The sequence below is a fragment of the Octodon degus genome, unplaced genomic scaffold, assembly GCF_000260255.1.
Source record: "Octodon degus isolate 3935 unplaced genomic scaffold, OctDeg1.0 scaffold00350, whole genome shotgun sequence".
Taxonomy (NCBI): domain Eukaryota; kingdom Metazoa; phylum Chordata; class Mammalia; order Rodentia; family Octodontidae; genus Octodon; species Octodon degus.
The window spans coordinates 719622-732649 of NW_004524926.1; the positions used below are offsets into that span (position 1 = coordinate 719622).

Consider the following 13028-nt stretch of genomic DNA (forward strand, 5'->3'; position numbering starts at 1 on the left):
ACTATTGTTGAGGTGATGATGGGTGGGCCTGTCAGCCACTCCCTGGAAGGCTCACAGGCTTTGAGGCCCCAGGGGACACCAAGCAGGGCGGGACCTGCATGTCAGCACTGAGGTAGATGCTCTGTCATGGTTGTGTGCATTGAGGATGGCCAGGTGAGGACGGCATCCCTGAGCTGCTTCTAAAAGACAGCTGGACTGTGTGTGTGCACACACGCATACACTCACGCATGCACACACTCACTCTCACACTACCCTGTGCATGCACGCTGTGTGGCTGCACCCGACAGAGGAGCCACGGCCACCAGACCATCCTTGTGTTTGCCCAGTGTGGCAGGGCTGTTGCAGGCTCCTGTTTAAAGTCACCAGCTTGGGACTCGAGACTTGAGGCTGGGAAAGGGCAGTGGAAGGAAGCAGGGGTGCCAGTGTCCTGAGCCTGTGTGTGTGTGAGATCATGTGACTGTGAGGAGGGTGCCATGGCCCTGGGCAGCTGTCACCCAGGACTCCTGAAGGTGTCACGGTGACCCGCGGCTCACGCACACCTGCATCAGATGTATGTGGCCGCGTCCCCATATGACACCCAGAGATAATACATTTGCTAGCCCCACTGGACCTACTGGGACGCCCATGGAAGGCCAGCTGGGTCTAGGGAGGAGGGTTCCAGAGACTTCTGTGGCGGCCTATTGCTTGCTGATGGCAGCGTAGCCACACTTGCCCCATCCCTTCTTGCCAGGGCAGGGAGAGCTCTCAGTGAGTGGGGGTTGTGCACAGCTGGGGACTCTGTCCTGAGTCCCCTCCCACTCCAGTGGGCCCTCTCTGTCCACCATCAAAGCCACACCCAGCCATCTCCACACCGGGCAGCCCAGGGGACAATGGAACCTTTAAGCCAAAAACCCAGCCTTCCCTCCCCAGGGGAGCAGTGCAAGGCTCAAAGCAGGGGGAGCAGGACCCCCCTCTGCCCACCGCCATTCAGCTGTTACTTCCTGAGCATCTGTGTGTGAAGGCCCCCAGGATGCAGTGGTCACACCTTGTCTCATTTGCCTGGCTTCTGTCTCAGTAAGGGGACAGAGAGCTCACACAGAGCGAAATGATTATATTTTGGTTTCGGTTTTTGTTTTGTAAGACAGGGTCTCACTGTGTGACCCGCGCTGGCTGACCCAAACTTTCAGTTATCCTCTTGCCTCAGCCTCTCGCTGAGGGATCGCAGGCATGCCCCCCACACCTGGCTCAGAAGTGATTCTCAGTAGGATGCCTCAGGTGTGCTGAGGGCTAGGGCTAAGAGTAAGTTGAGGGAATGGGAGTACTGTGTGGCAGGAGGGAGGTCAACAGGGACCTCCCTGAAGAGGCCCCTTTTACCCAGAGTCTGGAAGCACTCAGCCCCCAGGAGGAGCCGAGCCCCCTGGAGCAGAGTGTGGCTGGCATCTGGTCAGTTCCAATCAGGCAGGTTGGGAATGTGATCCACTCCCCTCTCTGCCTTCCTGTATCATGCCGAGGATGCAGGCAGAGCAGGCAGAGCCAGCTCAATGCTCCTGTGTCACGGGTGAAGACAGCTAGGATCCAGAGGCCAGAAGAAGCACTGGGGTCAGACCCAGCACTGGTGCCCTGGGCTCCCGTGTGCCCCTTCGTCTGCAGGCCTCTGAGCAGCCCCGGGGTGGGGGGAGCAGGTGCAGCAGCCAGGCAGCCCCACCCCCACCCACTGAAGCCTGGGAATTGAAAACAAAGGTCCCAGCCAGTTGCTGCCGCCTTTCAAAAGCACGGCAGCGTGAGAGGGAAGCTAATGTCCCTGTCCCAGGGGAGAGGGTGGGCAGCACTTGGGGCAACAGCCAGCCCGCGCCCCCTTGGTACACAGCAGGCTCAGCCCCCTCTGCAGATGGCCTGTCACTTCCCTCGTGGCCACCCCCAGCTGTCACCACAGCTCTCCCTGGTGTCCTGTGACCTGATGGTGCCTGTGGGCCCCTCTCCAGCTGAGCCTTTGGGCAGTGGTTCTCACCTCAGCCACCACCCCAGGGTGGGTCTGAGAGTGGATTTTGGGACCTGTGTTCTGAGCTTTGGCACTGCGGATATGGCAGCCAGGGCTTTCTAGGTTGGGGACTGCCCTGTGCTCTGATCTTTGGAGTATTTATCAGCCTCTGAATGGCCCTAGAGCCTAGCATGGTGACTCACACCTATAATCCCATCACTCAGTAGGCTGAGGTAGGAAGATCTCCATGTGTTTGAGGACAGCCTTGGTTATACAGTGCAAGAAGGCCAGCAGCAGCTCCCCCTTGCCCGTGGTGACAACCAGGCAATTCTCCAGGCCTGGCCGGATGCCTCCCCTGGTACAGAGTAGTAAGTAGTTGCCCCCTTGTCCCCCAAAGTTCATTCACTTTGCTCTAAAGCTCAGAGTAGGGTGGCGTTCTCCCTGAGGTTCCTGCCCTAGAAGTTTGGCAGCCTTCAGGGCCTGCAGAGCCCAGTCCGCTTTGTGGCATCTGTTCCCATCTGAGGCTGAGGGCCCTGACATCCTGCCCCCCACCCCTGCGAGCATGGGGGTTTCTGCGGGGAGCCTGTATTTCTTCCTCTGCAGGGTGTCAGGGTGAGGAAAGTCCCCATGGGAGGACTGTGACCTCAGCTTTGTAAACAACACAGAGGTTTGTGCCGGCGCGGAGCCAGGTGTGCAAGCCAGGTGTGCCCAGTCGGGATGTGTATGGTACAGTTGGGAGGGGCCTGGGCCCTGAGGTCCTTCTTGTCACTGTCCTGGCCTCAGATCCTCAGCTGTAGACACCTGCTGGGCCCTGGGAGAAGACAGAACTGAGGTCCCTGCCTCCGCATGTTCCTGTGTGGGGGAGTGAGGGACAAAGACCACCACTGGTCACTCATTAGTGGATAAATCAGCAGGTCTGTTTGAGAGAGCAAGCACTGCCAGGGAGGGGCTGGATGCGTGAGAGCGACCAGCAAGCCAGAGAGGGAGGCCCGGGGATTCTGCGCCTGGCCTGTGACCGCCAGCTCCTGTGACCCACACAGTCCCTGCGTCCAACAATGCCCCTGGCTGGCCAGGCCCCGCGGCCCAGCCGCTTCCCTCCCACCCTCCCTCCTTAGCGGCAGGAGACCCCTCCTGGCAGCCAATGAGCGGCTGTCATCGTGGTTCCATTTTAGATTTTATCAATGTGTCTCTGTCGCCTGGGCAACGGCGCCTGCTGCCCTGTCAGTCTTCCTCGCCTCCCCCCACAGCTGTGGGCACCGTGCATGTGGCTCCACGCTGAGTTTTCCCTCAAAGCGCAGGCCAGCCAGGATTCCGCTGAACGAACGCCACTGATCTAGCGAAGGAAGTCGGTGCTCCTCTGGCTTCTGGAATCCTCCCTCCCTGCTCCCCCTGGGATGTCCCTGTTCTCAGCCACTCAAGCCGGGCCAGCAAGTGGACAGCTTCCTACTTGGCCAGGTGTCTGCTCGGCCACCACGAGCCCTAGGAACCTGCTCAGAAAAACATCCTTGCAGGGACACTAGCATCCCCGCCCCCCAGGAAGATGGGCTGGGGGCCCTTGCAACCACACACAGCCAGAGCTGCCTCGGTTTGCCCTGGGGACTCCCAGGGAAGCCCCCAGAAGCACCAGGCTCCCGAGGAGGCAGTGGCCGTGTGAGCCTGGTGGGGCAGGCGCGTGAATGAGGCGCCGGGCTTTTGTGCTCGCAGCTCTTTGTACTGGAGGCGTGCACTGTATGTGCCGTGCTGTGCGGGCAGGGCCGGGCCATGTGAGTAGCCACCAGGGCCGGCACCGAGCGGAGCAGCCTGGAGCCACCAGTCCTCCAGCGCCTGCTGGCTCCTCTGTGTCTCTGCTGAGTCCACTGGAGGGCGAAGGGTGAAAATGCTCAAGTTCAAGGCCTTCTGCCTGGATTACTGGCAGTTACTGTGCCTGCAGCCACTACAAGGGGCCTATAAGAGGTAAGTTGGCCCCATCTGGGAAGGCCTAGGCCACCAGGGCACTATGACCTCCAGGGAAAGTTCCCTCGGAGTCTGCTCCTCTGGGAGGTGGGGGGGCTTGTCCTAGTGCAGGGTCTCTGCCCCTGGCCAGGAATGGCGGCGGTGGCATTGGCTGTGTTCTACTTTGCCACTTAGCTTAACTCTGCCTTCCTTCCCCTCCTGTCCCAAACCTGGGTTTGTATGGGCACACTGTGTCCTTATTCCTTGCTGCTGGAGTCAGACCCAGAGCCTACATGCTTCTGAGTGAGCCTAACCCCTAGGAGGGTGGCCATGGATGCAGGGTCCGCAGCCTGGGGGATGAGAGCGGCAGAACCCTGCCTGGAGGTCAGAGAGGGAGGTTCGCTTCTGTTCCCCTGCTGCTTGACTTTCCAGCCTTGCTTTCCCTCTCTGAATTCACTCACCTTTAGGGACTGGGACCTGATATGTGGTGGGAATTGGGGGCTGCCCTTTGAAGTGACAAGCCCAGTTGTCCTACCACTGAGGTTATATGTGTTGTCCACATGCACACCTTGCTCCAGAAATGCCTATGCCCAGGCCAGCTGGACAGTGTGGCACAGCCGTTGCCAGGGGTGCCTTTAATGGCATGTAATTAAAAACTCTGAGGAGGAAATGATTCCATCTCTTCTGAGAGAATGAGTTTTTCCTGGTTTCACACGCTGAAGTCCATGGCCATTAGCATGCGGGCTGCTCCAGAGAGCTTGGAGCTTTTCTTTTCTCTTCCAGAGAGATCTCTGGGGGGGGGGGGGGGGGTAGGCAACAGCCCTGGAGAGGAAGTCCCTGCTCTTGGGCAAGTGCCAGCCAGCCAGGCCACCCTATGCCTGCTCAGCATGGCTATGCCAGAGCGGGCTCCCATGAGGCCCTTAGCACTGTGAGGCTCCCCCCAGTTGCTCCTGAGCTGATGTCCAAGAGCCCAGAAAGCTCTCTGCCGATGGAGTCAGACCCAGAGACCCGATGGGTCTCTGCCTCTCTGCTGTGTGTGGCCAGCTTTGTGTCCTTGAATGATAGCCATGCTCCAGCGAGGCAGCCAGCCACACAGCAGCTGTGCGGTATGAGCTCTAGGCCTAGATCCGTACTCTGGACTCTCTCATTCCTAGGTAGAATTGCTCTGAAGTCTGCAGCTGGGGCCACACAGGTCCCAGGTCCTAGGAGAGGCTGGCCAAGGGAAACAAGACCCAAGTCACGTGTCAGAACCCTATCGATGGATGTGACACCTGGGCCTGGTGGCATGTGTCCAGAGTTTGCTGGCTGAGATGAGGAAGACAGAGCTCTAGGCAGAAGGGAAAGGGAAGGCAAATTAAGACACAGAATTAAGGATGAGCTGCCTCAGAGAGCCCAGTAGCACTAATAGAAATCAGGAAGGCTTCCTGCAGGAGGTGGTGCATGAGCTGCACCTGCATACAGAAGGGGATTTCTCCAGACAGGGAAAGGACCATCCATGGTGGTCACAGCATACACAAATGTGAGGCTGAGAATGGTGTGGGTGTGAATTTCCGCTCTGATCAGACCGCTCCCTAGCAGGGAGTTTGGAAAAGCTGCTATCTCTGAGCCTTCTGCAGCTCAGACTCAATAAAACTGGGGAAAGGGGCACTGAACCCACTGCCCATGGCTCTTGTGGGAAAGAGCAGGGCCCTGCCAGGATTGGGGAGTGCCCTATGAGTATCACCCAGACAGGAAGGCTTTGCCAGTAGAGCTCCTTGGCATCTTGCCTGCTGCCATATCCCGTTGTTTAAAAGAGCGACCCAAGACTTAAGGCCTACGAAGAGGGTGTTTTGCAGACAATGCATAATTAACCACTTCTAAACACAGGGTGTGCCGAGCTCCCGCAAGCTGCTAATTATTCTTCATTAGTGATCTTAAATTAATGTAGAATAAATCCTGGCTCACTGCCAGAGCCAGGGCTGGGGAGGAACTGAAGATCCCAACCAGGAGGGAGGTACCTGCGTGGTGGCTGCATGTTCTGCCTCCTTAGGGCATGATCAGTGGACTCCTTGGCCACCGTAGGGAGGGAGAAATCCTCCTACAAGTCCACATGTCCTGCAGCCCTCAGGCACTTTCATGAGTGACCCAGTGCAGGTGGGAGGAGCTCCAAGAGGACCCATCACCCAGCTACAGAGCCCACCCCTCCCATGCGGCAGGCCCCCTGTGGGCATCTCCCTGGGCCCATCTCACCCCGACCCCCAAAACCAATCCTGAATAGTCTCCTTGTCAGGAGTTTGTGTTTCCCTTTTATTGGTTGTTTGTTTTTGCTTTTGCTTATTTATTTATTTATTTATTTATTTATTTCTGAGACAAGATCTTGCTATGTAGTATGGGCTGTTCTCCAGCTTGAAATTCTCCTGCCTCAGCTTCCTGAGTGATGAAATTATAGGAGTGCATCACTACACTGGCAATATTTTGCATTTTTGTAGTTGCAAATGCAACATTGTTTTGCACATTTTAAAATTTTAGATGCATGGTTTAATAACCTGCCAAAAATGTTAACCGTGGTAAGGGGTGCAGCATGTAAAATCTGCCCTTGTGAGCATCTTGGCCATTCAGCGGGTACACTCGGGGGTTGCACGGGTACACTTGGGGGTTGCATGCCATTGTGCGACCACCATCGTCACCCTCCATCTCCGGAGCCTTTCCATCTCCCGAGGCTAAAATGCTCTCTCCACTGCACTCCATCCCACCCCCACCCCCACCCAGCTGCTAGTACCAGCATTCTATTCTGTCTCCATGAATATGACTACCATAGTCCACATGAGTGGACTCCTACAGTATTTGCATTTGTGCATTTGACTTATCTTATGTAGCAGGAGGTCCCCAGGTTTATCCATGCTGTAGAATATGTTCAGATCCCCTCCTTTTTCAGGGCTGAATAATGGTCCACATTTTGCTTATCCCTTCATCTGCTACTGGAGATGCATAGGTCATTTTCACCCCCTCAGGTACTGTGAATAATACTACTATGAACACAAGAAGCAAATGCCTCTTGAAGATACAACTTGCTTTTTGTATTCAACATTTTATTGGTGAAATTGAGCCAAGTTGTTATGTATTGTTCTTTCATTTTCATTGGCATATAATATTCCTCTACACAGTACATCCTAATTTAAATACGTCTGTTCTCCTGTTTAGGTGGTTCCTCATTTTTAAAAGTGTAGGGGCCAGGGAGAGCTTAGTGGCATAAATGCCTGCCTGGCAAGTGCAAAGTCCCAAGTTTGATCCCTAGTACTGAAAAAAAAAAAATGTAACCGGGGGTGGGGCACCACAGGTGAAAGCAGGAAAGCAGAGAATGCTAGCATTGTCCCCATATTTCAGAGGAAGCCAACCCCCAAGAGGTTAAGTGATCTGCCTAAGGTCGCAGAATGAAATGTGCTTGATGAACATAGGCAAAGGCGCCAGTGAGCTGTAGGGCCTCGGATGTCCCCACACCAAGCCATGTGCCCTGGCTTGATGTAGCAGTCCCTATGGCTGCATAATAAATGACTCCAAATCCTAGTGATTTAAGACAACAATGTTTCCTTTTCCTGCAGATCTGTAAGTTGGGTAGGGATGGCTCTGTGCAGCACCTGTAGCATAGAACAGCCACAGATGCAGATGAGGGAGTCTCAGGGTAGAGTTTGATTGGCTGAGCTCGGGTCATGTCCCACCCTTGGTGGGAGGAGCAGGAAGTAGGAAGAGGCTTCCCAAGTCCCCTTGGCTTCTGCTGGGGACAGAACTTCTGGTTTTCTGTGTCACCACACTGCACCCTGCAGTGGAGGGGCCATCAGGAGGGAGGCGGTGTCACACAGTGCAGAGTGACCTGTGTCACCTGCAGGCATGGCTCTGCAAAGCAGACCAGAGTGAGGCCCAGCAGAGGGCAGGGTCAGCCCATGGCCAGCTGAATGAACAGTGAAATGTCGAGCTGGCTAAACCTGGTGCCCCATGCCTGTGATCCCAGCACTTGGGCAGGCAGATCGTCACAAGTTCAGAACCAGCCTGGGATACATAGTGAAATCAAGTTCAGCTGGAATGACATAACAAGGCCCTGTCTTATTTATCTATTTATTTATCTATCTATCTATCTATCTATCTATCTATCTATCTATCTATCTGGTACAGGGTCTCACTACACAGCTCAGACTCATAGTGATCCTCCTGTCTCAGCCTCCCCAGTGCAGGGATTAGAGGTATGCCCCACCACGCCTGGTTTCAGTGGCTGGCACTGTGCACCTGGGGTGCAGAGTGGAAAACAAAATGAAGCAAAACAAAACAAAACAGGAGGCCAAAGGAGATGGTGCCACATTCATGGAGCTCAGCATGGGGCGGGCCAGTCACTGCAGCACGGCGTCCACCTGTGCCGCCACCTGGCACTGTCCATTCCCAAAGGGCGGGGCAGGATCTTAGAGGACCGTCAGGAGCACAGGTCTCTTGCTGTCTGTCTGTGAGGCTGAAGATTCAGGGCTAGAGGGCAGGCACTCTTTAGGTCTTTCACCAGCAGCTCTGAAAGAGACTTGAGGGTCGGAAAGCAGAATGGAGTGAGTGTTAGGGTCCTGATTCTGAAAACCACAGCATGATTTGGTCATAAAATGTCCTTATTGTAAGAAAAGATGCTCCAAGACAGTATGGGATTATGGTGGGCAACTTACTATCTTTTTTTTTTTTTTTTGCGGAACTGGGGATTGAGCTCAGGTCTGTGCGCTTGCCAGGGAAGCGCTTATTCCACTGAGCCATCCCTCAGGCCCCGGGTAACTTACTATTGTAAGAACAATTTAATACAAAGTCTATGCTTTTACGTGTGTGCCCTTGTGTGAAGGAAAGAAGCAAATGGGATACAATGGTAACACCCAAGGAACCTTGCATGTCTCTGTTATCCCCGACCCCTTCTAGGCCCCCATGCGCTGCACACAGTAGGTGCTCAATAAGTAGCTGCGAGCAGCAGAAAGGTGAGATGATCACTCACCTAGTGGTGTCCTATCTGATCCTCCCCCACGGACTTGCCCTGCTGCAGCCCCTGCCCTACTGCAAACTTGAGCTCTTTGTCAGAGCCAACAATGAACTTTGGGGCAAAATAATGTGGGAAGCCCCGGATGACTACCGAGGCCAAACCCTCTCTGCCGCAGGCAGAGGCAGGCAGGAGCCCACAAGCCAGGCCGTGACAGAGTCATTCTCCACCCACCCCCAGGCCTGTCACCGTCCCCCTCTGACCTAGGGGGAGTAGAGGTGAGAAAATGCACAGGGTGGCCCTTCCCTGTACCCAGCGCTCCTGTGAGGGTGGACACTGAGACAGGGCTCTCGGGGCTTCTTGGTCGCCACACAGACCCGCGTTGGCAGGCAACAGGAGCTGGGTGAAACTGAGTAACACTGTCTTGTTTTCATGGTAACCTTCTACTTACAGCACAGTGATACGAGTTTTCCATTTTGAGAAGTGATATAAAGTTTCCTTTGACAAGACAAGTATTCAAACGTGAATGCAGTTGATTTACTCTTTTGTGTGCTGCTTGTAACTTTTCTGGTTGGAGGTTTGAAATCTACTGGGAAGCAACTGCTGGGAAAAGAGCGCAGTGAATCGTGGCTTTGCCCATCATCTTTAAGCTTTTCTCCCCCACGCCACACTGGTTTGGGGTTTAGCGTTCCCAAAGGGGCTACAAAATGTCTTTGTATAGTCTATTCGAATCAGGATCCCAGCATGATCCAGTTCATACTTTGTGTGCTTCTTTGAAATCTCTTCCAGCTGACAGCTTCCCCTTTCCCGTTTTTTGTTGTTTGTCTTTGTCTTTGCAGGGTTTGGAGACAGAGCGCAAGGCTTTGGGGGCACCTAGATATAAACTATAACTCTAGGTGAAGCTCTGCCACTGAGCCACACTGTCACACTGCCTTTCCCTGTTGATCTGTTGCTGTCTGCTGAGGCACATCCTCCAGTGTGGGTGCTTTGGCGGGTCACCTCCCACCAGGTGCTGTTTGTCCTGTCCTTCTGAAATATGGGTCAAGAGCCCAGTCAGAATCAGAGGCCAGTTTTCTTGTTTGTTTTTGGGGTGTGTGTGTGTGTGTGTGTGTGTGTGTGTGTGTCTTAATACCAGGAATTGAACTCAGGACCCCACACTTGCTCGGCAGGTGCTGTGCCACTGAACTATATTCCCAGCCCTCAAAGCTAGTTTTCTAACTTAGTTAATTTTAAAAGAAAATTTCAAGCTAGGTTGCACTTGAAAGGCTTTAATCCCAGCACTTGAAAGGCTGAAGCAGGAGGATTGCCATGAGTTCAAGGACAGATCCCTAATATAAACAACTTAAAGTAAGAAAGATTTATTTCGGCCAACCATCTCAGAGGTTTCAGCGCATGGTGGCTTGGTTGTGTCACTTGGGTGCTGGGCAAGGCTGGGCATCATGGTGGTAGCATGGTACTGAGCAAAGCTGTCCACGCATGGTGGCCAGGAGGCAAAAGGACAGACAGGAAGGGGTGGGGTCCCAATATCTGCTCAAGGCCAACCCCGATGACCTCACATCCTCCTGCCAAGCCCCACCTCCCGAGCTTTCTGACTTCTCCCAATAGCACAGTGGGTCTTTGGAAGACTCACAACCCAAGGACACCATGGAAGTATTAAAGGACAGGTAGTCGTAGAAGGGCACCATCCTCCTTCCCCATGGCAGAGAGGGAATGGGCAGAGCTCTGGGAAGAGATGGAGGCTTGCTGTCCTCTCGACTGGCTTCAGATGTCAGTGCCTGCTGCCTGGAGCTCCAGGTGTCCCCCAGCCAGGACACCTGCCGTGGTGCCCAGGTTCCTGGAGAGACATCCTGGAAAAGCTTCCGTGTGCGTGTGTGTGTGTGTGTGTGTGTGTGTGTGTGTAGGAGACACCCTGGATCCTGTCTCTCCTTCCAGTGGCAAAGCTCCATGCACCTGCGTGATTATTTTCACACTTCTTACACCCAGACCCTGGGGACAGCTGACAGATACCAGACTCTGGCCCTAGATCCCACCCTGGGCAGGTCCTATCCCCTCCCTGAGCCTCAGTTTCCTCGTTGGCAGAAGGAAAGGGAAAAGTGAGAAGGTTGTTCATTCATTCAACCAGTACCTGTCCTGCAGCCCCACCACTGCACCAGAGCTCATGCTGGGGGCAGGAGAAACCCATAGGCAACCCCCCCCACACACACCCACCAGTCCTTCCCAGTCTGGTAAATGCAATCTTCTGGGAGCTGGCAGGGCCACAGCCACCTGTAGGATCAGTGAGGGCTTCCTGGAGGAGGTGGCCTGTAGGCAAATACCCACAGGTATTCTTTGCTTTGGTTGCATGGGATTAGCCTGAGTATCATCAAACTAAATTTTTGTAAACATCTAAAACTCACAGAAAGGGCTGGTGAGATGGCTCAGTGGTCTAGAGCACCTGCTTGGAACAAGCTTGGCAAAGCACGGGGACCGCGGTTCAATCCCCCAGCACCACATGCCAGCCAGCCCCGCCCCCTGGTGGGCTGAGCTGGCCACACACACACAATATAAATAAATAAAATAAATAAATTTAAAAAAATAAATAAATAAATAAAAATAAAACTCACAGAAGCTGGGTGTGGTGTCCTTGAAGGCCAAGTTCACGGCAGTGTCAGCCTCTCCCAGGGAACAAACGTAGCCTTCTCTCTGGCTGTTGGGTGGTGACTTCATCCCCAGTGGGCTGCATGAGTCAGTGGGTGGAGGGCTGCGAACGTTTCCATGCAGACCCGGCCTTGTGTCCCTCCCAGGCTGTGGCTCCCTGAGTCCCAGGGGCTAGGAGGAGAGCCATCCCTTACCATGCCCCTCACTCAGGCCTGCACTGAATGCCAGAGCTTGCTTGCTTTCCTATGTATTTGGTACAGGTTTCAATATGCAGCTTAGACTCGTAGTGATCCTCCTGTTTTCAGCCTCCCCAGCGCTGGGATTACAGGTGTGCACCACCAGGCTCAGTGTCAGTGGCCGGCTCAGTGTGCCTCGGAGCAGGGCCAGTACAGCACGTGGTGTTGAGGATCGAGCCCTGGTCCCTGTGCTTGCCTAAGCATGTGCTTAGTCCACTGAGCTATTGTGCTGGCCCTGCAAGGGCTTTTAAATGACACCAGCTGTGAGTTATCCAGCAGTCTGACTGTTCTGGAGGCCTTTGCAAGCTCCTGCCGTGTCCCACGGATGACATGGAAAGGACGCATCTCATTGACATTGTATAAATGTCCACATGGTCATTTATACAGGAGGGGAAGGACTCTCATTGCTGTTTTGTAGAGGGACAGACTGAGGCTCAGAGAGATGATAAGTTTGAAGGGACCAAGGAATCCAAGAATGAGGACCTGACCCCTCTGCAGAGAAGCCACTGTACGTTAGTGATGACATACAGACTGTGACAAATAAGTTGGCATGCAGGAAATCATAAAGTACTTGGGCTCTTGGGTTCTTGTCATAAAATGGGGAGACTGGGCTGGGAGTGCAACTTAGTGGTGAGTGTGTGTCCAATATGTGCAAGGACCTAGATTTTATCCCCAACACCACCCAAAGAAGCAGGAGGCTGTTATCCTCAAGGGCTGATGAGAGGCAGGGAGAGGACAGGATGGCAGAAGCCAGGGAAGGCCTGGTATGTGGCAGAGTGGAGCCTGTGGCACGTGCTCCTCCTAAGGAGTGACGCACATGCCCAGGCTGGGTCCATAGCTGTGAGGCAAGGAAACATGGAACTGAGCCTATTGCCCACATTGGGCACTGCAAAGATAATGACCTGTCCCCAGCCACGACCAGAGACTTGGGGCACCAGGACAGCATTAGGAAACAGACAAGGAGGCCAAGAGGAGGATTCAGGAAGCCATAAAAAGGCCATTGTGTCTGTTGCCATAGTTCAATTGTGTCCATGGGGTCTATGGAGACAAGGGACTAGCTTAAGGCAGAGGGGAGGGATATAAGGTGATAGATGAAGGAATGAATGGAGGGATGGAGGGATGGATGGGTGGGTATGTAGATGGATGGATGGGGGGATAGAGATGGATGGATGGATGGATGGATGGATGGATGGATGGATGGATGGGAGGGTGGATGGGTGGATGGGGGATGGTTGGATAGGTGAGAATGGATAGATAGAGGATGGATGGATGGATGGATGGATGGATGGATGGATGG

General features: G+C 54.1%; 1 protein-coding gene across 1 annotated transcript in view; it reads left to right on the top strand.

The window, feature by feature from the left end:
- Positions 1 to 13028, top strand: part of Iqsec1 (IQ motif and Sec7 domain 1) — a 296085-nt gene that overhangs the window by 190466 nt on the left and 92591 nt on the right. The window lies entirely within an intron of this gene.